Source organism: Balaenoptera borealis (genome assembly GCF_965194805.1).
Source record: "Balaenoptera borealis genome assembly, chromosome: 1".
NCBI lineage: Eukaryota > Metazoa > Chordata > Mammalia > Artiodactyla > Balaenopteridae > Balaenoptera > Balaenoptera borealis.
In genome coordinates this window covers 12,999,156-13,025,856 of record NC_138860.1, presented here as the reverse complement: position 1 = coordinate 13,025,856, position 26,701 = coordinate 12,999,156, and the positions used below count along the sequence as shown (strand labels likewise).

The 26,701-nt window shown below is 35.3% G+C and overlaps 2 pseudogenes across 2 annotated transcripts in view; both read left to right on the top strand.

Annotated features, from left to right (window-relative positions):
- The first annotated feature begins 8,288 nt into the window (after positions 1-8,288).
- On the top strand, positions 8,289-26,700 carry LOC309609865 (poly(A) polymerase alpha pseudogene; annotated as a pseudogene). Its single transcript has one exon. The product of its transcript is annotated as a poly(A) polymerase alpha pseudogene (transcript).
- LOC309606281 (metalloreductase STEAP2 pseudogene) overlaps positions 24,414-26,701 on the top strand; it is a 15,700-nt pseudogene continuing 13,412 nt past the window's right edge. Inside the window, exons 1-2 of the transcript in view lie at positions 24,414-24,511; positions 25,869-26,457. The product of the transcript in view is annotated as a metalloreductase STEAP2 pseudogene (transcript). The remainder of the gene's footprint in view (positions 24,512-25,868; positions 26,458-26,701) is intronic.

The window sequence follows — 26,701 nt, the reverse complement described above, 5'->3', positions numbered from 1 at the left end:
AGTATAACCTTTAAAAATTGTAAATCACTATGTCGTACACCTGTAACTTGTATAAGTTGTACAGCAACTTATACTTCAATAAAAAATGATTTACTCAGCACCTTTTACATGGCAAGCAATGTGCACTCTACTTAAGCTACTTCACTGCATGCAATTCAAAAAAAAGTTAATTTATCACCTTAATAACATAGAAAAGTGCTAATATATTCAGATGTGTATTAATTTAATAATAGCACAAAAATAGATGAAGGAAAAAAGTTGTGACAAATAAAGGTAAAGACAAACTCTCAAATGGAGATTTTAAAGTCCTCTCTCAATAATTGATTGAAAAATAAACAAAAATGGTATTAATTATTTAGAAAGCCACAAAAACAACCATTTTAATTGATATCTGTACAATATTATACTTCAACAACTGAAAAATGTATAGTGTTTCAAGTGCATGAGGCATATTTACCAATTTAGACCATATGCTCCACCACAAAAAAGCCTGAATAAACTTTAAATTATTGAAATACTATAAATATTTTTGAAAAACAAACAAAAAAAACATTTAAATTAGAAATAAATAAAAATATCTGAACGAAAACCCCAAATATATGCAAATTAAACAGTTCATATCCATGGGTAATAAAAATTATGATATAGTAATATATTATTTTTAGCAAATGGTAATACAAAAACAGTGTCACAAATTGCTGGATAGTGTTAAAACTGAGTTAGAGGCAAATTTATAATTTTAAATAATGACATTAAAATGAAGAAATTCTTGAATAAGTTATCTGTTTTCCCCTTAAGCTAGAAAACAAACGGCAAATTAAACCCAAATTATTTAGAAGCTAATACATAATAAAGGTAAAAGAGGAAATCAAATGAATAGAAAAGAGAAGAGAAACAGGAAAAATCAATGAAACAAATTTTATTATTTGAAAAAAATGTTATGCAAAAATAAAATCCTAGCTAAAGTGCTCAAAGAAAAGAGTGGGGAAATATAAATTATCAGTATCAAGAATGAAAGAGAAGATATCCTACATAACACACAATAAAATAAGTATCAGAGACTCTCACAAAGAGTTGCATGACAATAAACTGGGCATCTTAAATAAAAAGGATAAATTCCTTTAAAGATAAACACGACCAAATATTCCTCAGGAATAATATAAAATCTGAATAGTCCTATAGCTATGAAAAAAAAAAAAAAAAAGAAAAACTCTACTTATAGAAAACTCCTGCCCCCAAGTGGCATCACAAGTACTTCTCTCACAGAATCTTTTTTAGTCAATAGAGGGCAAAAAGAACACTTCTGTGTTAATTTTACAAAGTGAGAAAATCATGGAAGTGAAAATATTAAAGGATATTACAAAAGGAAATTACAATATCTCTTATGAAAATATAATTAAAATTCTGGACAAAACTGCTATCAAATTCTTTCCAGCAATATGTAAAAAAGAATGAAAAGACAGATAACTACATATGTTGAAGAGTATGTGAAGAAAAGAGAATGCTCATGCATTGCTGCTGGTAATGTGAAATGATGCACTTTAGAAAACATTTTTGCAGTTTCTTAGAATAGTAAGCGTAATTTTTTAACATATGACCTAGCAATCAGCCACACCAGGGGTTGTATGCTCAAGAGAAATGGTATGTGTTTCCACACAGAGACTTACGTATGGATGGTCTTTGCAGCATTATTCATAATAACAAAAATTGGAAACAACCTAAGTGACATTCACTTTGTGACTGGATAGACAAAATATGGTATCCATAGAATGGGATGGTATTGAACAATAAAAAGGAATTAACTACAGATACATGCTATGATGTGGCTGAACCTTATTATGCTCAGCTAAAACAAACCAGACATAAGTGACTGTATATTGTATTACTTTATTTTTTTTTTACTAGATCTTTATTGGAGTATAATTGCTTCACAATACATTGTTAGTTTCTGTTGCACAACAAAGCAAATCAGCCATATGCATACACATGTCCCCATATCCCCTGCCTCTTGAGCCTCCATCCCATCCTTCCTATCCCACCCTTTTAAGTCATCGCAAAGCATCGAGTTGATCTCCATGTGCTATCATGTTGCTTCACACCAGCCAACTATTTTACATTCAGTTGTGTATATATGTTGATACTACTCTCACTTCGCCACAGCTTCTCCCTCCCAACCCATGTCATCAAGTCCATTCTCTAGGTCTACCTCTTTATTCCTGCCCTGCAACTAGGGCAAATTGAAGAATAAAAACCATATGATCATCTCGATAGATGCAGAAAAAGCTTTTGACAAAATTCAACTCCCATTTATGATAAAAACTCTCCAGAAAGTGGGCATAGAGGGAACCTACCTCAACATTATAAAGGCCATATACAACAAACCCACAGCAAACATCAATCTCAATGGTGAAAAACTGAAAGCATTTCCTCTAAGATCAGGAACAAGACAAGGATGTCCACTCTCACCACTGTTATTCAACATAGTTTTGGAAGTCCTAGCCATGGCAATCAGAGAAGAAAAAGAAATAAAAAGAATCCCAATAGGTAAAAAAGAAGTAAAACTGTCACTGTTTGCAGATGATATAATACTATACATAGAGAATCCAAAAATGCCACCAGAAAACTACTAGAGCCAATCAATGAATTTGGTAAAGTTGCAGGATACAAAATTAATGCACCGAAATCTCTTGCATTCCTATACACTGATGATGAAAAATCTGAAAGAGGAATTAATGAAACACTCCCATTTACCATTGCAACAAAAAGAATAAAATACCTAGGAATAAACCTACCTAGGGAGACAAAAGACCTGTATGCAGAAAACTATAAGACACTGATGAAAGAAATTAAAGATGATACCAACAGATGGAGAGATATACCATGTTCTTGGATTGGAAGAATCAATACTGTGTAAATGACTATACTACCCAAAGCAATCTACAGATTCCATGCAATCCCTATCAAGTTACCAATGGCATTTTTTACGGAACTAGAACAAATCATCTTAAAATTTGTATGGAGACACAAAAGACCCTGAATAGCCAAAGCAGTCTTGAGGGAAATAAACGGAGCTGGAGGAATCAGACTCCCTTACTTCAGACTATACTACTAAGCTACAGTAATGAAGACAATATGGTGCTGGCACAAAAACAGAAACATATATCAATGGAACAAGATCAAAAGCCCAGAGATAAACCCATGCACCTATGGTCAACTAATCCATGACAAAGGAGGCAAAGATATACAATGGAGAAAAGACAGTCTCTTCAGTAAGTGGTGCTGGGAAAACTGGACAGCTACATGTAAAAGAATGAAATTAGAACACTCCCTAACACCATTCACAAAAATAAACTCAAAATGGATTTCAGACCTAAATTTAAGACTGGACAGTATAAAACTTTTAAGGAAAACATAGGAAGAACACTCTTTGATATAAAAAAACAGCAAGATCTTTTTTGATCCACCTCCTAGAGTAATGGAAATAAAAACAAAAATAAACAAATGGGACCTAATGAAACTTCAAAGCTTTTGCACAGCAAAGGAAACCATAAACAAGACGAAAAGACAACCCTCAGAATGGGAGAAAATATTTGCTAATGAATCAACTGACAAATGATTAATCTCCAAAATATATAAACAGTTCATGCAGCTCAATATTAAAAAAACAAACAACCCAATCCAAAAGTGGGCAGAAGACCTAAATAGACATTTCTCCAAAGAAGACATACAGATGGCCAAGAAGCACATGAAAAGCTGCTCAACATCACTAATTATTAGAGAAATGCAAATCAAAACTATAATGAGGTATCACCTCACACCAGTTAGAATGCGCATCATCAGAAAATCTACAAACAACAAATGGTGGAGAGGGTGTGGAGAAAAGGGAACCCTCTTGCACTGCTGGTGGGAATGTAAATTGATACAGCCACTATGGAGAACAGTATGGAGGTTCCTTAAAAAACTAAAAATAGAATTACTATATGATCCAGCAATCCCACTACTGGGCATATACCCAGAGAAAACCGTAATTCAAAAAGACACATGCACCCCAATGTTCATTGCAGCACTATTTACAATAGCCAGGTCATGGAAGCAACCTAAATGCTCAGTGACAGACAAATGGATAAAGACGATGTGGTACATATATACAATGGAATATTACTCAGCCATAAAAAGGAACGAAATTGGGTCATTTGTTGAGACGTGGATGGATCTAGAGACTGTCATACAGAGTGAAGTAAGTCAGAAAGAGAAAAAGAAATATCGTATATTTATGCATATATGTGGAACCTAGAAAAATGGTACAGGTGAACCGGTTTGCAGGGCAGAAGTTGAGACACAGATGTAGAGAACAAACACATGGACACCAAGGTGGGAAAGCCGCGGGGGGCTGCGGATGGTGGTGTGATGAATTGGGCGATTGGGATTGACTTGTATACACTGATGTGTATAAAATTGATGACTAATAAAAACCTGTTGTATAAAAAATAAATAAAATAAAATTCAAAAATTAAAAAAAAAAGAAATAGTGGTGAGAGTTGACATCCTTGTCCTGTTCCTGATCTTATTGGAAATGCGTTTAGTTTTTCACCATTGAGTATGATGCTTGGAGTGGGTTTGTCTTATATGGCCTTTATTATGTTGAGGTAGTTTCCTTCTATGCCTAATTTCTGGACAGTTTTTTATCATAAATGTGTGTTGAATTTTGTCAAAAGCTTTTTCTGCATTTATTGAGATGATCATATGGTTTTTATTCCTTAATTTGTTAATGTGTTGTGTCACATTGGTTGATTTGCATATACTGAAGAATCCTTGCATCCCTGGGATGAATCCCACTGATCATGGTGTATGATCCTTTTAATGTGCTGTTGGATTCTGTTTGCTAATATTTTGTATAGGATTTTTGCATCTATGTTTATCAATGATATTGGCCTATAACTTTCTTTTTTTTATACCTTTTTCTGGTGTTGGTATCAGGGTGATGGTGGCTTCGTAGAATGAATTTGGGAGTGTTCCACCCTCTGCAATTTTTTGGAAGAGTTTGAGAAGGATTGGTGTTAACCCTTATCTAAATGTTTGATGGAATTTGCCTGTGAAGCCACATGCTCCTGGACTTTTGTTTGTTGGAAGATTTTTCATCACCGTTTCAATTTCATTACTTGTGATAGGTCTGTTTATATTTTCTAATTCTTCCTGGTTCAGTTTTGGAAAATTGTACCTTCCAAGAATTTGTCCATTTCTTCATGGTTGTCCATTTTATTGGCATATAGTTGTTTGTAGTAGTCTCTTATAATCCTTTGTATTTCTGCAATGCCACTTGTGATTTCTCCTTTTTCATTTCTAATTTTTTTGATTTGCATCCTCTACCTTTCTTTCTTGATAAATCTGGCTAAGGGTTTATCAATTTTGTTCATCTTCTTAAAGAACGAGGTTTTAGTTTTATTGATCTTTGCTATTGTTTTCTTTGTTTCTATTTCATTTATTTCTGCTCTGATCTTTATGATTTCTTTCCTTCTACTGACTTTGGGTTTTCTTTGTTTTTGTTTTTCTAGTTGTTTTAAGTGTAGGGTTAGATTGTTTATTTGAGATTTTTCTTGTTTCTTGAGGTGAGATTGAATTGCTATGAACTTCCCTCTTAGAACTGCTTTTGCTGCATCCCATAGGTTTTGGGTCATCATGTTTCTTTGACATTTGTTTCTACGTATTTTTTAATTTCTTCTTCAATTCTTCAGTGATTTCTTGGTTATTTAGTAGCACGCTGTTTAGCCTCCATATATTTGTATTTTTTACAGTTTTTTTGCTGTAATTGACTTCCAATCTCATAGCATTGTGGTCAGGAATGATGCTTGATTTGATTTCCATTTTCTTAAATTATCCGAGGCTTGATTTGTGACCCAAGATGTGACCTATCCTGGAGAATGTCCCGTGTGCACTTGAGAAAAAAGTGTATTCTGCCACTTTTGGGTGGAATGTTCTATAAATATCAATTAGATCAATCTCATTTATTGTGTCATTTCAAGCTTGTGTTTCCTTATTTATTTTCTATTTGGATCATTTGTCCATTAATGTAAATGGGGTGTTAAAGTCCTCTACTATTATTGTGTACCTGTTGATTTCTCCTTTTGCAGTTGTTAGCATTTGCCTTATGTATTGAGGTGCTCCTATGTTAGGTGCATAAACATTTATAATTGTTATATCTCCTTGGATTGATCCTTTGATCATTATGTAGTGTCCCTCCTTATCTCTTGTAACGGTCTTTATTTTAAAGTCTATTTTATCTGATATGAGTATTGCTACTCCAGCTTTCTTTTGATTTCCTTTTGCATGGAATATCTTCACTTTCAGTCTGTATGTGTCCCTAGGTCTGAAGTGGGTCTCTTGTAGACAGCATATATGTGGGTCTTGTTTTTGTATCCATTCAGCAAGCTTGTGTCTTTTGGTTGGTGCATTTAATCCATTCACGTTCAAGGTAATTATTGATATGTATGTTCCTATGACCATTTTCTTAATTGTTTTGGGTTTGTTTTTGTAGGTCCTTTTCTTCTCTTGTGTTTCCCACTTAGAGAAGTTCCTTTAGCATTTGTTGTAGAGCTGGTTTGGTGGTGCTGAATTCTCTTAGCTTTTGCTTGTCTGTAAAGCTTTTGATTTCTCCATCGAATCTGAATCAGATCCTTGCCGGATAGAGTAATCTTCGTTGTAGGTTCTTCCCTTTCATCGCTTTAAGTATATCATGCCACTCCCTTCTGGCTTGTAGAGTTTCTGCTGAGAAATCAGCTGTTAACCTTATGGGAGTTCCCTTGTATGTTATTTGTCATTTTTCCCTTGCTTCTTTCAATAATTTTTCTTTGTCTTTAATTTTTGCCAATTTGATTACTGTGTGCCTTAGTGTGTTTCTCCTTGCGTTTATCCTATATGGGACTCTCTGTGCTTCCTGGACCTGGGTGACTATTTCCTTTCCCATGATAGGGAAGTTTTCAACTATAATCTTTTCAAATATTTTCTCAGACCATTCCTTTTTCTGTTCTTCTTCTGGGAACCCTATAATTTGAATGTTGGTGTGTTTAGTGTTGTCCCAGAGGTCTCTGAGATTGTCTTCAATCCTTGGCAGTTATTTCCACCATTTCATCTTCCAACTCACTTATTCGTTCTTCTGCCTCAGTTATTCTGTTATTGATTCCTTCTAGTGTATTTTTCATTTCAGTTATTGTGTTGTTCATCTGATTTGTGTGTTCTTTAGTACTTCCAGATCTTTGTTAAACATTTCTTGTTATTTGTCAGTCCATGCTTCCATTCTTTTTCTGAGATTCAGGATCATGTTTACTGTCATTACTCTGAATTCTTTTTCAGGTAGATTGCCTATTTCCTCTTCATTTATTTGGTCTTTTAGGTTTTTACCTTGCTGCTTCATCTGTGACATATTTTTTTGCCATCTCATTTTTTTTCTTTTTTAGGAGTGGGATTGTGTTCCTGTTTTACTGGTTGTTTGGCCTGAGGCTTCCAACACTGGAGTTTGTAGGCTATTAGGTAGAGCTGGGTCTTGGTGCTGAAATGAGGACCTCTGTGAGACCTCATTCCGATGAATATTCCCTGGGTTTTGAAGTTCTCTGTTAGTCCAGTGGTTCAGACTTGGAGTTCCCACTGCAGGAGCTTCTGCCCAAACCCAGGCTCATGAACCACAATCCCACAAGCTGCGTGGGGTAGCCAAAAAAAAAGAAAAATAACAAAGTAAAAAACAAAATTAGACTAGGAAACTAACAGACATGTTAGAAAGAATATAAAAATTAAAATATAGATGAATCAACAACCAGAAGGTACATCAGTACCACAATAGTAAAAAAGAGGAGGAGGGAAAAGAAAAAAAAAAAAGAAAAAGAAAAAGTGGGAGGAAGTTCTTGGCTGTGGAGGGCGGGGCCTAAGCAAGTGTGAGATTTCGGTGGTGAGCGGGGACTATGCTCAGGACCCACACGTCTGGAAAAGCCCTGGGGGCTGTGGGAGGTGGGGCTTAGGCTCAAGGAACAGAAGGGGCCCAGGCGTGCCCCCCACCCCTTGTCTCAGAGGACAGAGGACCTCACCTGGGAGCCCAGCAGGTCTCCTGGGCTCGGGTGGGTAGAGCAAAGGCCCTCTTCTCCTCTCCTGCTCCTCCTGACGTCTGGGAGGGCTCCTCCCACCTGCTTCTCCTGATCTCCCCGTCCTCCCTCCTATGCCCCCAGGACCAATGTGGCTGGGGTGGGAGGGAGGGGTCTTGGAGGGCAGGGCACCAGCCTGGGAGCTCAGTGGGCTGCCATTGCTGGAGTGGGCGGGGCAGTCACCCTCCACTCCTCACCTGCTCCTCCTGGAGGGCCCCTCCTGCCTGCCTCTCCTGTTCTGCCCCCAAGGACCCATGCTACCTGGAGGGGGCTTTGGAGGGGCACGGATCAGCCTGGCAGCTCAGCAGGCTCTGTATTACTTTTTTATATGAAATGTTTAGGAAATAAAAATCTATAGAAACAGAGAAGTAGATTAGTGATTGTCTGGGATAGGGCAGAGGTTTAACAGAAAATGTGTGTGAAGAATCTTATTAGAATGATGAAATGTTTAAAAATTTATTTATGGTAATGGTTGCACAACTTGATACATTTACTAAAACATCATTGATTTGTACACATGAAATGAGTAAATTATATGTGTGAAATAGACTACAATAAATTAATTTTTAAAAAGAAGGAAAAGTTCGTCTCATATTAAAAAGTCAATTAATATAATTCACTACATTAACAGAATGAAGGAGAAAAACAACACATCTCAATATTTGAATAAAAAATCTTCAACAGAATTAAACACACATTTAAGCTAAAAAATAAAAATTAGAATAGAAGTGAACCCCTCAATCAGATAATCAGCAACTAAGAAAAAAAAACCTCACATAAGATAACTTCTCATTTTCAGGGACTCTATATTTTTAACTTAAAACTGAGAACAAGGTAGAATGTCTGTTCCTACCTCTTAAGACTGGAGACTTTATGTAATGAAAAAATAAAGAATTTGATAAGAATTAGAAAGTAAAAGTAAAACTATTTCTATTTGCAGTGATAGGATTATAGAAAATTCTAAGTTATAAACAAAAAAACCCTACAAAAACTGAGAAATTATTGTATTAAAATTTTTGCATATGAGGTGAATATACAGTCTATTTTATTTTTATATAACTACAAAATTTCTTGTTCTAGAATAATAATAAAAAAGCATTTACCATTAAAACAAGATCAGGAAATAGAATACTTGGGTTTAAATGTATCAAAAGTTGTAGGAACTCTATGTTGAAAACCTCCCAAAACCACTGAAAGGGAAAAAAAAAAAAAGACAAATGAAAAGATGGATCAATCTTCATAAATAGGAAGACTCAAATTTGTAAGATGTCCTTTTTCCCAAAATATTCACCTCCAAAGTCTGGCAGTCGTTTTGCAGAAATTGACAAGATGCATTTAAAATATATCTTATATTTAAGCAGTTGAACTCAGGGCGAGGCAGAACCCCCTCCCTCCTTTTTAGCTCAGTGGATCGTGTCCAGGTCCTCGGTGACAACTGTTGTACTGGGCAAGTGACTGGGTGGTGCCTGCGCAGGAGGTGATGTCATTTCCAGTAACAACGCAGGAATCAGAACAAACACAGCCACTACAGAAGCACTACAGCATTCTGTGCTATCAGTTTAGTGGACCCAAAAGGAGACTGACTTCAAACTTACACAGAAGCTAATTGAGATTCCAAAGCCCTTTGGGGTTTTTGAAGAGTAACAGGAACAACAATGCAAGACTTTAACTTTGGAAAATGTAACCTGGTAAAAGAGTGAATACAAGAAATCCGTGAAAACAAGAATCTTCCACAATCTGTGATTGAAAATGTTGGAGGAAACTTTTTTTACACTTGGATCTTACAGATTAGGAATATATACAAAAGTTGCCATTATTGATTTGTGTTGCACCAAGAGAGATTGATTGAAGTGACTTTTTCACCTCGTTCTATAAATTGAAATTACAGGAAGAAGTGAAAGATTTAGGAGCTGTTGAGGCATTTGTGCCAGTTATCAAACTGTGTTTTGATAGCTTAGGGATTGATATTTTGTTTGCAAGATTAGCACTGCAGACTATTCCAGAAGATTTGGACCTAGGAGATGACAGTCTGCTTAAAAAGTAGATAGAATATGTGTAAGGAATCTAAACAGTTTCAGGGGAACCAATGAAATTGGCTAGTTCTAATCATTGACAACTTCAGGTTAACTCTGAGAGCTATCAAACTGGGGGCCAAACTCCACAGCATCTATTCCAATATATTAGGTTTCCTTGGTGGTATTTCCTGGGCTAAGTGAGTAGCAGGAACTCGTCAACTTTATCCAAATGCAATAGCATCAACTTCTGTACATAAATTTTCCTTGGTGTTTTCTAAATGGTATGTGTTTAGATTATATTAAAATAAAATTAATTTTAAAATAAATAATAAAGTATGTCTTACATTTAAAAAATATTGGATAGCCAAATGATCATTAAAAAGAAGAGTCAATTAAAAAGACATACACTAATTGATTGTGAGTTACTCTATTTTCACATTAACCAAAAGAGTGTGGTATGAACATGAGGATAGAAAAGTACAGAAGATATTTATATGAACAGACACTTAAATTGTCAATAATATTTTTTAAAATCTCCTCAAAGAAAACTAAAGGAAAATGGAAAGTCTTTGAAACAAATGGCTGGAACAACTTATAAACATATAAAAAAGTTGAAATTTGTCACTTATCTCTCTCCATACATCAAAAATTAATTTGAGATGAATCAGTGAGATAAATATAAACACAAATATAAAGTTCCTAGAAGAAAACATGGGAGAATATTTTCTCAGATTTTGAGTGGACAAAGTTTTATTTTATTTTACTTTTTTGAGCAATTGTATGTTTTGTTTTTTGTTTTTTGGCTGTGTTGGGTCTTCCTGCACGTGGGCTTTTCTCTCTAGTTGTGGCGAGCGGGGGCTACTCTTCATTGTGGTACGCAGGCTTCTCATTGCAGTGGCTTCTCTTGTTGTGGAGCACAGGCTCTAGGCATGCAGGCTTCAGTAGTTGCAGCACACGGGCTCAGTACTTGTGGCTCACCGGCTCTAGAGTGCAGGCTCAGTAGCTGTGGCGCACGGGCTTAGTTGCTCCGTGCCATGTGGGATCTTCCTGGACCAGGGATCGAACCCGGTCCCCTGCATTGGCAGGTGGATTCTTAACCAGTGCACCACCAGGGAAGTCCCAAGTGGACAAATATTTCTTTTTTTTTTTTTTTTGACAAATATTTCTTACATTGAACCCAGAAAATATACAATTTTTTAAAAAGCACAAATTGGATTCCTTCAAAATTAAAATCTTCTGCCCATCGAAAGATACTTTTAAGAAAATGAATTGACAGACCAAGATGGGGAAATATTTATATATATATATATATATATATATATATATATACACACACACAGACACACACACACACACATATATTTATTTATTTATATGTGTGTGTGTGTGTGTGTGTACACACACACACAATCAGGCCATTATGTATATATTGGATTGTCTTTCCAAAATTTATATGTTGAAGCTGTAAGCCCCCAATTTGATATATTTGGAGATGGGGTTTTAAAGAGTTAATAAAGGTTAAAGAAGGATATAAGGGTGAGGCCCTAATTCAATATGACTGGATGTTTATAAGAAGAGAGAGAGAGAGGGATGTGTGTACTTAGAGAAAAGTCGATGTGAGAACGTAGAGATAAGGTGGGGGCAAGGAGAGTGGTCTAAGGAGAAACCAAAACTGCTGACCCCTTGAACTTGGCCTTCTAGCCTCCAGAATTTTGAGAGACAAATTTCTGTTGTTTAAGCCACCCAGTCTGTGGTATTTTGTTATGGAAGCCTTAGAAGTATAATAATAATTATTATTATTATTATTACTACTACTACTATTATTGTATGCGTGTATATATATATACACAAGTGTTTCTTTCCAAAATAAATTATTATTATTTTATGATATTAGTATATATTATACATATATATGTATATGTATATACACACAAGGACTTCTTTCCAAAATAAATGAAGATATTCAGATATCCTGTAAATCAAAAATAGAAGAAAGACAAAAACCCCAATAAAATGGTAAAAACAGTGACAACAAATACACGTGTCTGATAAGAATGTGGAACAACAGGAACTCTCCATACATTGCTGACAGAAGCTTAAAATAGTACAATCACTTTGGAAAAAAAACTTTGGCGGCACCTTCTTTAATTAAAAATAATTTTATGACCTAGCAGTTCCACTCCTAAGTATTTACACAAGAAAAATGAAAAGAGAAATCCAAAGGCAGGCACAAGTATATTTGCAGCATTTTTACATGTAATAGCCAGTAATTGGAAACTACCCTAATGTCAACTAACGAAGAATGGATAAACAAATTGTGGTATAATCCTATAATGTAGTACCACTTAGGAATATAAACAAACTACTGATCAATGAAGTAATGTGGATGAATATCCTAGTCATCATAAGGAGTGAAAGAAGCAAATACAAATGAGTACATTCTGTAAGATTCCATTTTTATGAAACACTGGAGCACCGCCAAACCAATCTATTTTGATAGAAATGCACACAGTAGAAGTCTCCTGTGGAGGAGATGGAAAGAGAAGTTCCATGAAGGGCCTTTCAAGGCCAATAGGCATTTTCTATATTTTGATAGCAGTATGGTTTACACAATTGAATGAATATGTTGAAACTCATCACAGTGGAAATCAATATATGTACATGTTTACCCTATGTAAAATAGCTTTCAACCGAAAAATTAAAAATGCAAGGTTATGAGTAATTAGCCCTGATGAAAAAGTATTACTTTAGAATTTAGAGGAATAAAAGAAAATAACCAGTTTAGAATTTACAGTACAACACAGCAGTCATTAGTTCACCTAAACAGTTATCTCAATTTACCCACTGCTTACTATTGTAAAGAACTAACAAAACAAAACCATGACTAAAACTACCTTCATCATTGACCTATTCAGTGCTAATTAAGAAATTTTTGCAACTTCTATGAATTTACGCCACGGTATTACCTATAATCTCCACACATTCCAACAGTCTTATTAAACTTATCAACTATCTCCTGCTTTCTCCTCTCAAATTCTCAGATCCTTCCACCTTAATTGCATTCTTTTCCAAAAATATGGCGAATAATTTAGCTGCCATATTTCCATAGAAAATTCTAAAAATATGAAAAGTTTATTTTGTTGGTTTGTTTTCAATTTTCTGCCATTACATATGCAAACCTGCAGTAATTAAAGCTATTCTTTCCTACTGCTTATTGGTTGTGGTGGAATAAGATTCTCTTCTCCTGATTCTAGTGTAACACTCATTCCAGTCTGTCTTTTAAGTGACCTAAGCATTTCAGTTATCTTCTTTCCCAATTATGTGTTCCACATGTTTCCCTTTATTGGCACTTTCCTCAGCATCCCCATAAGCTCCAGTCTCTCCCATTCTCCTTTTAACAGCCACATGTCTTCAAAAAATGTTCACATTTACTTTTTTCCCCCTTCCTCAACCAGGTGTAATCAACTTATAACTTTCTGGCTTTTATTCTCTTTATTTAAACAAAACAGGTTTCATTAAATCTGTGCCAAGGGATCCAGTGGACAATTTTTATTTCATACACATTTGACCCCCAAAGTATTAGACCTGTTGACCTCCTTCTCTAAACCTGTCTTTCCTTTGGTCCTGGGAAGTTTTATTCACCTGGCTTTCCATCTGTCTCTGGCTGCGTATCACATTCCTTTATAGGCTTCTTTGCCTTTGCTTTTTGGTTAATGTTGAGGGAACATCAATGCTACAATCAAGGCCTTAGAACTTTCACTCTTTAAACCTTCCACGAACAATGGCATTTAATCCCGTGTAGCCTGTTGTCTTCTTATATTGAAGTCTCACACATCTATTTCTGCAGTCCACATCTAATTCTTGAGCCTCATGTCCTTATAGTTGACTATTTCTTAGAACTAACCAATTGGGTATTTCACCAGCATCTCAAAACACAACCTGTCCCAAATGAAAGACTTTGCTCTAATGCTCCCCCTCACAATTATGCTTTTCTCTTATTCCATCCACCAGTAGTTGCATCTTATCCAGTCTTTCATTCAGGTTTCTAAGCTTCAGATCTTGCTTCTTTAAATAATTGTCTTCACTTTTCACTAATTTCCTCAGCTTCATGATTTTCTACTTTCCTCCCATCTTCTAAACTGGTTTAAGTCTCATTTTTTTATGCCCCCAGTTCATCCTGCTCTTCCCTCTTTATAAGATGTATTTTTCTTCAATTATTTGACCTATATCCATATATTCTAACTGTAATCCAGTTTTAATGGGGATTACATTTACCCACTTCTCTAGCCTCAGTTCTTATGTAAGTTCTTATCCCATAGCAGGATTTCAATAACTATATATTGAATTAATTAGTTAATTAATTAATGACAATCTCTTTATGTTTAAGAGCCTAGAGGGAAATATAACCCAATATGTGTACTACCTCAGCGCTTGTTGAAATTGGTTTGAGGAAGATGTCCATTTATTCTGCTCTCTGCATATTAACAATGAAATATAGAGAGAATTAGTTACTAGTGACATTACAACATAAACAGTTTCTGGGAGAATAAGTTCATTATGATGATAGGTACAAAAATCTGTGGTGCATGATAAAAGTTTGTGGTTGATTAATCAGTGGAAGCAATTGGTAATTATGGTATTCTGAGAAATGTGATGGTGAAAGCATTGACAAACACAAGGTGGCAACTTAAACAGCAGATCAAGGAAGCTATTTATTGAAAAACATACCTTTTGCTTATAATATAATATGTTTCACACATTTTACAATGAACTAGTAATATAGCGTTGAAGAAGATAGTCCCACTTTTGATGAATTTACTGTCTAGATGTATAAAAGGCAAGTGAGTTGGCAATTATAATACCGTGTCATAAGTGCTAAGCTAAGGTATACACACAGTTACAAGAAAAGTTGCGAAGAGGATATGATTTCAGAGAGGGAAAATGCCAGAGACAAAGAGAATAGTCATGAAAGAATTGTAGTAATTCAGGAGTGGCATAATAATGACTTGAAATAGTAACAGTTAGAATAGAAACCGTTCTTGGCTTGGATTGAAGAATAGGGAATACCAAGAAAGACAATCTCAGAGTTAACAAGAACACCAGAGGCATCTGGTGCCATGGGACGAGGGAAGAGAGCTCTAGGGAAAGGCAGGAGTCATCAATAGAAGCTGATCTTGCAGACAAATAAAATGAAGATTCAAATTGTACGCATTCTTTCATAACAATGTTATATTTGAAACCCATTTTGAATATATAAGGATATAAAAATAGTTTTTTCTCCCTTTTAAAGAAAAAAGATCTTATTGGCAAATTGGGCTTTGGATAAGAGTATACGAGAATGAAAATGTAACAAGGAGTTGACGAGAGGTGACATGATGAGTAAACCAAGTGCACTGAAACTGGAGAATATTGACCAGGGGGTGTGGAGATAGACCATTACATAAAGGATAGTTTCCAAACTAGTTAATTTATATATAAATTAGCAGGCATTGAGAACATTAATTTCCTCCAACAGTACATTAAGATGTGCGCAAAGATTTTCCAAGTGGAAAATTTGAAAACTTCAACGTGAGCAAGTGATTTCTGTTACCTCAGTCACTTTCTTGAACTGTAAATAGAAACCTGAGGAGTATTTGAATGGTGTAGGGAGTGAAGTCTAAGTCTTAGATCAGTGTCAAGATGTATTGACCAAGAATTACAATGGTGATGTTATATCCATACATAAAGGACAACTCTATCATAGAAAAAATTTTTTTCTAAGTTGAAATAGGCGGATGTTGCATTAAACAGAAGTAGGAGTTTAAAATTCGGTTTAATTAAATCATTTAACGCTTGCCTTCACACTCATTAGCAACACAACAGTGTATAAAATAATATGAACCGACAAAATGGAGCTGTAGCATAAATGATTATTGATCATTTCTACATGTTTCTGTTACCAATATGGAACTTTCGCTAAATAAGAACATATGTATCAAATAATTTGGTAAATTATAAATTTCTTTAATGCTTCCTTTAAGAAATTTTCAAACCAAATGCTAACATTCAGAAATTTAATTGCTATACAGTCGTATAGCTTTAGGGTTTTTTTTGTTTGTGTTTACATTTATTAAGCAAATTTGCTAAATATTAAACCTTATTTGTAATTATGATGCAAAAACACAGCTGAGGAACTAAACAAATAAATTGGGTTCTGTCATATGTACAAATACATGCAGTTTTAAATATACACAGCGTACACAGAATGCTCAGGTAGTGTAAACAAAAAAGCAATGAATCTGGCTGAAGATACTGTAAATATTGTGATACACAATTTTATTTATAATTCAACTAGAATATAGAGAGGATAATTTCCATCCCTCAGGGTTGTTTATACCATGTATAGTTAGAGAATTTTTCTTGCATAGTTTGTTTTCCAGTTTTTGCTTTTGGTTCTAAGTAAGAATTCAGTTATCAACATTCTTGGCTCTTGAAAGATAAGAATCTCCGTGACAAACCAGCATTACAATTTTTGCAAGAATACTTGAACAATCTAATATAAGAGCTTTAATCAGGACCTTTTTCTAAAATAGCTTACATTCTGATAAAATCGGAATCTAGTGGAAAATGTTTTATTACCTTCCACTGTGTTTTTAGAGAGTAGTCAAGTTTATTTTTGATGCCCTGTAAATAAGCACATATCATAAATAACATATAACAATATGAAATTGTTAACTCTTACATGATCAAGACAGTACATTTACAGTGCTTTCTTTAATCTGACTTGTTCATCCACATGCATTATGCTTCAAAGGTATAGGTATAAATAAAAGTTTTGATATATAATTTAAGCATTATATATACAAATATAGGATAAATAGAAATAAAGGATTCAGTATGAAAGTAAAATGTCAATAAATACGTAGGCTGAGTAAGTTAAAATGAATAGTTTTGCATTATGATCTTGAGAAGATTATTAAAATTATAAGAATGGTAATGAGAATTCATTAACAACAAAAACATTAATATTTAGATAAACAAATGTGACTCTCACAATGTCTTAGTAATTTAGGATAAAGTTTGGATAGATATAAAAAGAGAAAAATTGAAATAAATTGTATGTGATATTTTAGAAAAATAGACATCTACATTTATTCCTTAAAAAATAATTTCCAAAAAGGAAAAAATTTATATGTGATGAAACATAATAATAAGAAAAATATTTTTCAGGATAACAATTTCTTCTACTTTTTCTTAGAACTTAATTGTATAAACTAGTTTAGTTTCGGAAGTGGTATTTCTACTTTTGTCTAATCACATCCTAGGAGATTTGTAATTTTTCTGTGAAAAACTCAGTGGAAACCTTTATAAAGTTTTCGTCATAGATGATATCTGGCTAGTTGTAGGATTTTTTTAAAAACTTATGTTTCAACGCTGAGTATAATTTGTTCTTCAGACAATCAAGAGTCAATGCTGTGTTGCGGATTTTGCGGTAATTTATAATTTCTTGTGACAATAATTGTAAGAAAATTTTAGGAGACTAGGAATCTTTTATTAATTTCCCAATCCTAAAGATTTGAAATTATTCTGAGAACATTGTGAAAAAACCCTAATACTGTGCTAAGTAACGGAAATAGAGGATGCACAATATATAATACTCTGATATTACCCAGCCAATCTTTTATCTGGTGAAAGAGACAGGCTTGTAACTAAAATCTATTACAAAATTACTATACCTTGGTCTAACTGATACTTGAAAAGCTTAGGAAAAATTAAGAAGACTTAATTCAACCTAGAAAAAATAGGAACACTTAATACAGCCAAAAAGGATTTGATTTTGGAGAGAAGGTACAACTTGAATAAATATGACTTTATCTGGAGATGACTATGACTTTATCAGGTCTTGCCCATAGTGAATTTCAGGCAAGATAGAATTTTCTAGCTCATCCATTCTACAGCAAGTATCACCCTCATTTAATTTAATGGTAGTATAAATCATATAGTATTGTAGTCATTTTCAGCTTTACCTTTTCCACAAATCGTGGGCTTCTTTTCATTTTCACCTTTGTATCTAACTCACTTTTATACCCCAGTACTTGTACCTAGTTGTTTATCTGAAAACACTTGTTGGCATATTACCAATTAAACTAAAGCATCTTATATTTGTTATAATAAAATTTCAGCCTATGGGTTGTATTTTCCATCTTAGATCCAAGTTTAGTCTTCTATTTTCACATAATAAGAAATGGACAACTAATCATAGAATGTTTTCAGAGTCATATTCAGTCACAGGGAATAGAATAATTGGCCTACTTCAGAAGCATAGCTTTTCCTGAGATGTATATGTAGTACATATCACATTGTGTGCTTTATTACTATAACATATAAGTACACAGACACTTCAGAACATTATGTGTATAAGATAAAATTAAAATAATTACAAGAAAATCTCCTTGACAGTCATATTTCTACTATGAAAAAATACTTGTAATAAGTAAAATATAATCCATTTAGAGTTTGACAGGTCTTATGAAAGCAAATATACTTGAAATATGTTTTGAGCAGTTTGAACAGTTCTTACAAATGACTTTCACAGTAGTCTTTGCATTTTCTGAGATCAAATGCTTCTAAGTTAATAGCAAGTATATGTCTTTTAGAGGTGTACTGAACACATTCAAGTGATGACTGCAGTTCTCTGAAATGAAGTCACAATCTAACTAGAGATCTCCATGGTGATTAGGTGTATTTGCTTGCCTGTTATAAAATGAAAAGAGAAAAAATGTAATGTAACTACATTAAATCATTTGAGTTTGAATTTTAGTAAGTGTATTCATTCATAAAATTGCTCGTAATAGGCTATTTAGTTTAAATGGTGAATTCACAAATACTTATGGAATGCTACCTTGTTCTAGGAAATGTGCTAAGTACTGTGAATTCAACAAGGAGGTTTTGTAGGGAAGTGGAGTTCAATAAGCAAGAGCAACTTTAAAAAATGCATATAGTATAATTATTTGTATGTATACAAATGTATACAGTAAAATTTGTGTAATTAGTAAAATAATATTATGTTCTGGAGTCAGAAAGAAGAACACTGAAATCTGGCCTCAGAAGACCTCTGGAGGGACAGGCGGGCTGAGTCCTAGAGGCTGAGTGGGAGTTGATTGGATGAAAATGGGTGAAGCACACACAAGGCAAAGTGATTGGCATTACCTCAGTCATAGAAATGAGACATAAGTTGGTTTCGGGGGTTACCTTAAGCTACTAGATCATACTGTAACATAAATTTCAGATCTAAGAGTGAACAACTGTTGGAGGAGGTCACCGAAATGCTGTGACTGTCAGTTGACCCACTAGCTGGACCCAGGCAATAGGAGGCTCCTCATCTATCCACTGTCTTGGAGTGTACCTTCTTCCCACCATTCCCACACTAGGGACTGTTTCAAGGACACAGCCTTGAGAGAGTAAGGCATTGAGATCATCTAGACCATGTAATATATATATATATATATATATATATATATATATATATATATATATATATATATATATATATATATATATTCTTTTTCAGATTCTTTTCCATTATAGGTTATTAAAGGATATTGAATGTAGTTCCCTGTGCTATAGAGTAGGTCCTTGTCATTTATATATTTTATGTATAAAGTATGTATATGTTAATCCCAAACTCCTAATTTATTTCCCCCCCTCTCCCCTTTGGTAACCATTAGTTTGTTTTCTATGTCTGTGAGTCTATTTCTGTTTTGTCAGTAAGTTCATTTGTATCATGTTTTTTAGACTCCACATATGAGTGCTATCATATATTTGTCTTTCTCTGTATGACTTACTTCACTTAGTATGATAATCTCTAGGTTCATCCATATTGCTGCAAATGGTATTATTTCATTCTTTTTATGGCTGAGTAATATTCTATTACATTCTATATATGTACCACATCTTCTTTATCCATTCGTTTGTCGATGGATATTTAGGTGGCTTTCACATCTTGGCTCTTGTAAATAGTGCTGCTATGAACATTGGGGTGATGTATCTTTTCAAATTAGAGTTTTCATCTTTTCGGGATATAAGACCAGGAGTGGGATTGCTGGTTCATATGATAATTCTATTTCTAGTTTTTTAAGGAACTTCCATATTGTTTGCCATAGTGGCTGAACCAATTTACATTCCCACCAACAGTGTAGGAGGGTTCCCTTTTCTCCACAGCCTCTCCAGCATTTATTATTTGTAGACTTTTTGATGATGGCCATTTGACTGGTGTGAGGTGATACCTCACTGTAGTTTTGATTTGTATTTATGTAATAATTATCGATGTTGAGCATCTTTTCATGTGCCTTTTGGCCATCTGTATGTCTTCTTGGAGAAATGTCTATTTAGGTCTTCTGTCCATTTTTTGATTGGGTTGTTTGTTTTTTTGATATTGAGCTGTATGAGCTGTTAATATTTTTGGAAATTAATCCCTTGTTGGCAGCATCATTTGCAAATATTTTCTCCCCTTCTTAGGTTGTCTTTTCATTTTGTTTATTGTTTCCTTTGCTGTGCAAAAACTTTTAAGTTTAATTAGGTCCCTAATTAGGACAGTATAATACATGACCAAACCCTGTTAAGGCCTCTGTATGAGCATTTAAGATTCTGACAGATGGGTGTGGAGATCTACTCATCCTGAAACTGCTCAACACAAGTATGTAAGTTCCCCTTGCTCATTAAATTGCCACCTACCAATCTGGAGTGGTCTGCCTCTTTCTTTGGTATCTCCTTGCCCTCCTTGTACAGAGGCCAGTTTAGAATGTCACCCAGGGGGGTGGGAACTAACAAGAAGGAAGCCTGAATATGTTGGTAGGGAACAATTCATGGATAGCTTTTATGTCATACATACTATATAGGAATGTATCAGTGGTTCTGAAACTTTAGCATGGGTAAGAATTGCCTGGGCTGTCTATTAAAAATATAAATTCTGGGCTTCCCTGGTGGCGCAGTGGTTGAGAATCTGCCGGCCAATGCAGGGGACACGGGTTCGAGCCCTGGTCTGGGAAGATCCCACATGCCGCGGAGCAACTAGGCCCGTGAGCCACAATTGCTGAGCCTGCACATCTGGAGCCTGTGCTCCACAACAAGAGAGGCCGCGATAGTGAGAGGCCCGCGCACCGCGATGAAGGGTGGCCCCCGCTTGCCGCAGCTGGAGAAAGCCCTCGCAGAGACGAAGACCCAACACAGCCATAAATAAATAAATAAATAAAAATTTAAAAATATAAATTCCCATTATCTACTCTCAAAGATTTTAAGTCTGAGTTGAAGGACAGGAATTTACAACTTTAACAGGCAAACAAGAAGATTCTTAGTTAAGTGTCTTGTGAACTAATTTGGAGAATATAGTTGACAGTTATCAAATGATTTTGAACAGGAAAATGGCATTTAGACAGATCACTCTAATTGTAATGTGAAAGATGGCTGTAAGAAGAACAACATTTTAAGAGAGAAACTATTTAGTAACATACTACAAGAATTTAGGTGGGACATGAATAATTAGATTAGAGTAGTATACCAGAAATGAAAGAGGATAAATGGATTCCACAAGTATTGAGAAATTCATGGCTTGAATTTAAGAAGGGGTAAAAAAAAAAAGGGTTGGTTTAGAATACCTGTTAGTCTACTACCTCATGTGACTGGCTAGTCATGGCATTAAGTTAAATAAGGCACATGGCAAACTTCTGATTTTAAGTTGATGGATTAGGCATGTATTCTAATACTGTCATCTTATATGAATTACAAGGGAAATTTTAAAAAATGAATTAAAAAACACCTAGCAACATTCAAGCATTTAAGCAAACCATCTGTTAACTGGAAAGTGGAAGAATTTTTTGAAAGGTCAACAGCAGACAGAGAACAGCAACCAGATATATATGGAGAGCTTTATTCTATAGGATGAGAAGAGCATCAAGGAGCATCAAGGACAAGTGTAGACAAAGCTGGGAGCAGCATGTGCATATGGGGCAAACATCAGACTAATTAGTTGGGGGTAGGTGTTTTAACCTATCCAGTTAGGGAGCTAAATCTGGATGAAGTCCTCCTCTTCTACCCAGAACCTCTGCATCTTGTGCAGGACAGTGATCTGTAGGTCTTCATGGAGCCACAGAGGTATTAGCACACTCTGAGGGCAAGAAGATCCAGGGAATACCAACAGCCATATGATTTTCCACTGAAGTCCCCCTTCCCCTGTGGCATGTCTTCTAACGGTCCCCTCTTCAGGAAGTGGAGAACAAACAACAGCTTCTCCTTTAATGTCTCCTAAGTGACCTGTACAAACAGAGGCAAGAGATTAATAAAACATGAGGCAAGATAAAAATAGCACATATTTAAATAAAAGTAACACTTTACTTACAGGAGAGTTAGTAGGTTCAAAGAGAGGAAGACATCTTACAGAGAAAATGGAGATAAAAATTTCACTTTGAGTATAATGTGTTTCAGATGAATGTAGAAAATATGTAAACATATGAATGTCTAGTTGAAAATTGAATATGTGGATTTAAATTTCAAGAAAGAGAACAGGGATGGACATAGGGATTTTTAAAAATATCCATGCAGGTGGTAGATCAAAGTATTGCTGCTCATGTAGATGATAAATTATTGAATAAAACTGTCAAAGAATTTATATTAGAGAGAAATGGTAGGTCTCAGTAAAATCTGGAGTAATCCCTAGATATAACATCTGTATTTGTGTCTTATAATTTTGATCCCTTATCTTACTTTAGATTTTTCCAGAAGCAGAGCCTGAGACAAGGATTTGAGAACAAAGAGTTTATTTGGGAAGTGTACCCAGGATACACCAGCAGCAAAGTAATAATGTGTTAGGGAAGGGAGGGCTGTGTTATCAAGCAAGTACTGGTACTAGGGCTTGATCTTCCTGAGAAACTCTGGAAGATCGGGAAACTATCCATCAACTTCAATAGATAACATTTTGAGATATCACTGAACATAAATATTTTGCCAATTCATATTCAGAGATTGTCAGAGAACTCATAATTTCATGACTTGATAAACAAGGCAATAAGAAAGTAAATATACGTTTTCTAAACATTTTAATAACATTATTATTGATAATATCACTGATACATTTTCCTTCAGTATTTTGTGTGTGTGTGTATACATGTGTGTGTGTATATATATATATATATATATATATATATATATATATACATGCATGTATCTAATCATTTTCAGTCATGTTTTTGCTTTTCTACTTATATATTTTTCAAGTAGTCTCATAAGTTCATAAATACTCTTTAAAATAGTTATTAAAATCAAAATCAAAATTTTATTTTAGTTCAATAATCTGTGTACTCTATTGACCTACCTATATAACATTGTTTATTTATCCATTTCCTTTATGTCGAACATTTTGCTTCATTTTATATATTTATGTGATGGCTATATCTGAGAAGTTTATTTCATTTTCCAAGTGTTATTATAAATAGCATCACAATGAACATTTTAAATCATAGTTCTTCAAGCTTATTTCTGATTATCTCCATAAAGGTATCCCTAAAATGAGAGGTATTGGTCATTGATACAAATATTTTAAGACAGTTGATTGCAGCATATATATGTAACAGTAATATATAAAAACATCTATTGTCAGATTTTTGTAGTTCTTTAAGTCAGTGTGGTCTGCAAACATTTTTGATCATACACCTCTTAAGAAAGAAAAGTGTTGAGCAATCACAGACATTTACAATTATATACATTTCTTACTATATAAATATAGTATATGAATCAAAAATTTGTAGAAAAATAAGGAATTAATAAAAATTATATAAGAAGTTCTTATATTTTTCTCAAACACCTTTGGAATCATTTTATAATTTGTCTTTTCCATGTTTTTGATTTACAGTATTGTCATTTTTATCAATTAGGAGTCGAGTTAATTACATGAAGCATGAGAAAAATTAGCAAATAGGAATGTCAATGTTGAAGCAACTATTTATAGACTTAGTCTGATGATATTAATCATTATAAGAGAGCCTTATTTGTTAGTGTGTCACAGTTTACAATTTACTTTTACACAAAAAATCTTAAGTGATTTTCACAAGTGCCTTATAACGTGGACAGAACAGCAGGTGTTAACATCTCAATTTTGAGATTCAGGAAGCCTTAGTGTCTTTCTTGGCCATATGGACAATAATAATAATATATCTGTTATTAATAATAAGATCTTGCAAGTGCTGAGCATTTGGTTAAAATCAGGGTTTAGAATCAGGGTACTCTGGGTCATAGAAGCAGGATGAAAAGGCCTGATATGTGTAACCATGGGATTAGGCTGGTCATGGTGAAGAACAGGGCATTTAAAGCTGGGGGTCACAGTGGACCTGGGTCAGGAGGGTGAATCCTAAGTCCAGGTGATGAGGCCTAGAGGATCAGAATCCAGGAAACAGTGAAATAGGCAATACAGAGTGAGGAACCAAGTATAGAACTTCTCTGCAGGTGACAGTGTGCGTGCCTGTGTGTGTGTGTGTGTGTGTGTGTGTTGACAGAAACCATGTAATCTCTGGGCTAGAAAACAGTTTGTTTCTCATAGAGAATCTTAGTGCCATTTCCTGGAGCCCTGAAGCCCATGGAGGGGCACAATGTCAGCCAAATGTTCACTTGTTCCTGCATCTCAAAAATCTTGATGTAACATGATTCAGAATTTATAGAGGACAGTAAGTCTATGGGCCCAACCTCCCCTTCATTGAAAGAAAGGCCTTTACTTTGAGTTGCCAAAAAACAAAATGAAATAAAATAAGAATAAAAAAATCTTTTCTGGGGAGAGTGTTAGGAAGGTACCTAGATTTTTACTGTCCTGGAATTTGAGCAAATGTCTCTGTGTCAGATGAGTTTAATTCCCATAGTCTCTTTGGAGCAATATCCAATATATACCTTCTGAGGCAATCATCCTTTAAGATTTTTTTTTTAAATTTATTTATTTATTTATTTTTGGCTGTGTTGGGTCTTTGTTGCTGTGCACAGGCTCTCTCTAGTTGCGGCTAGTGGGGGCCACTCCTTGTTGCGGTGTGAGGGCCTCTCACTGCAGTGGCCTCCCTTGTTGCAGAGCACGGGCTCTAGGCACGCTGGCTTCAGTAGTTGTGGCTCTTGGGCTCAGTAGTTGTGGCGCATGGGCTTAGCTGCTCCGCGGCATGTGGGATCTTCCCAGACCAGGGCTCGAACGCATGTCCCCTGCATTGGCAGGCAGATTCTTAACCACTGCGCCACCAGGGAAGCCCGCAATCAACCTTTAATCAAGCTTGCCAGTGCTCTTAGGTCAGAAAGCCTGGGCCTTAAAGAAACATAAAAATATTCACAAAGAACTGTTTTCTAAAACTGATGACCACAGCAGCAAGAGAGGAGAACACAGCTATAGAACAATGCTTCCAGGGATGGGACTTTCCAGATACTTCCTGAATTGCTTGTCAAGTTTTTCAGCCACAGAAATTGTCTTTGTGCTTGATTCCATTCTTTTAATACTGTCGCTTTCTCTGTCTTGTTTTATCTTTCCCCCTTAAATATTACTTTTTTCCATTGCATGTCCATGAAGTAGTCATTTCATCTGCTATAAAGTTTGTTGTTGCCTCATCACTACATTGAAAATGCACCCTTTACCTCCCACTGCTTGAGCCAACCTACTGGCTGTACGTTTTTCACATCCTCTGAGGGGGACCGCTTCTGAAATGCAGTCATCTAGCTTTCTGATGTGACTCAGGAAGAAGGGAGAGACTGACACGGGGCATTACAGAAAGGGGCCAGTCGGAGGTGGGGAAGCTGCCAGCCGCGGGCCGGGGGCGGGGTCCCTAGGCCGAAGAGCCCTGGGAGGCCCCGGGGGAGTCGGCGCTGCGCGAGGGGAGCTGCGAGGCCCGCCTCTGCCCCCCGCGGAGGGCGCGGAGAGCTTTGCTGTTCAAAGAGGGGCCCGAGGCAGCCTCCGCACCACCTTATCAGAAGTGCAGAATCTCGGGCCTCTCTCCAGACCTACTGAATCAGAATCTGCGTTTGAACAAGATTCTCAGGATATCTGTGGTGATCTTGGAAGAGTCCTTTTCATAGAATCGATCTCTATGATGGGAAGCCCCAAGAGCCTTAGCGAAACTTTTTTGCCTAATGGCATAAGTGGTAACAAAGGTGCAAAGAAAGCCTCTGTAGGTGTAATTGGAAGTGGAGATTTTGCTAAATCCCTGACCATTCGACTCTTTAGATGTGGCTATCATGTGGTCATAGGAAGCAGAAATCCTAAGTTTGCTTCTGAATTTTTTCCTCGTGTAGTAGATGTCACTGACCGTGAAGATGCTCTAATAAAAGTAAATATGTCTGAGTAATATTCCATTGTATATATGTGCCACATCTTCTTTATCCATTCATCCGATGATGGACACTTGATAGGGAGGGTGGGAGGGAGGGAAATGCAAGAGGGAAGAGATATGGGAACATATGTATATGTATAACTGATTCACTTTGTTATAAAGCAGAAACTAACACACCATTGTAAAGCAATTATACTCCAATAAAGATGTTAAAAAAATAAAAATAAAAAAATAAATGTAT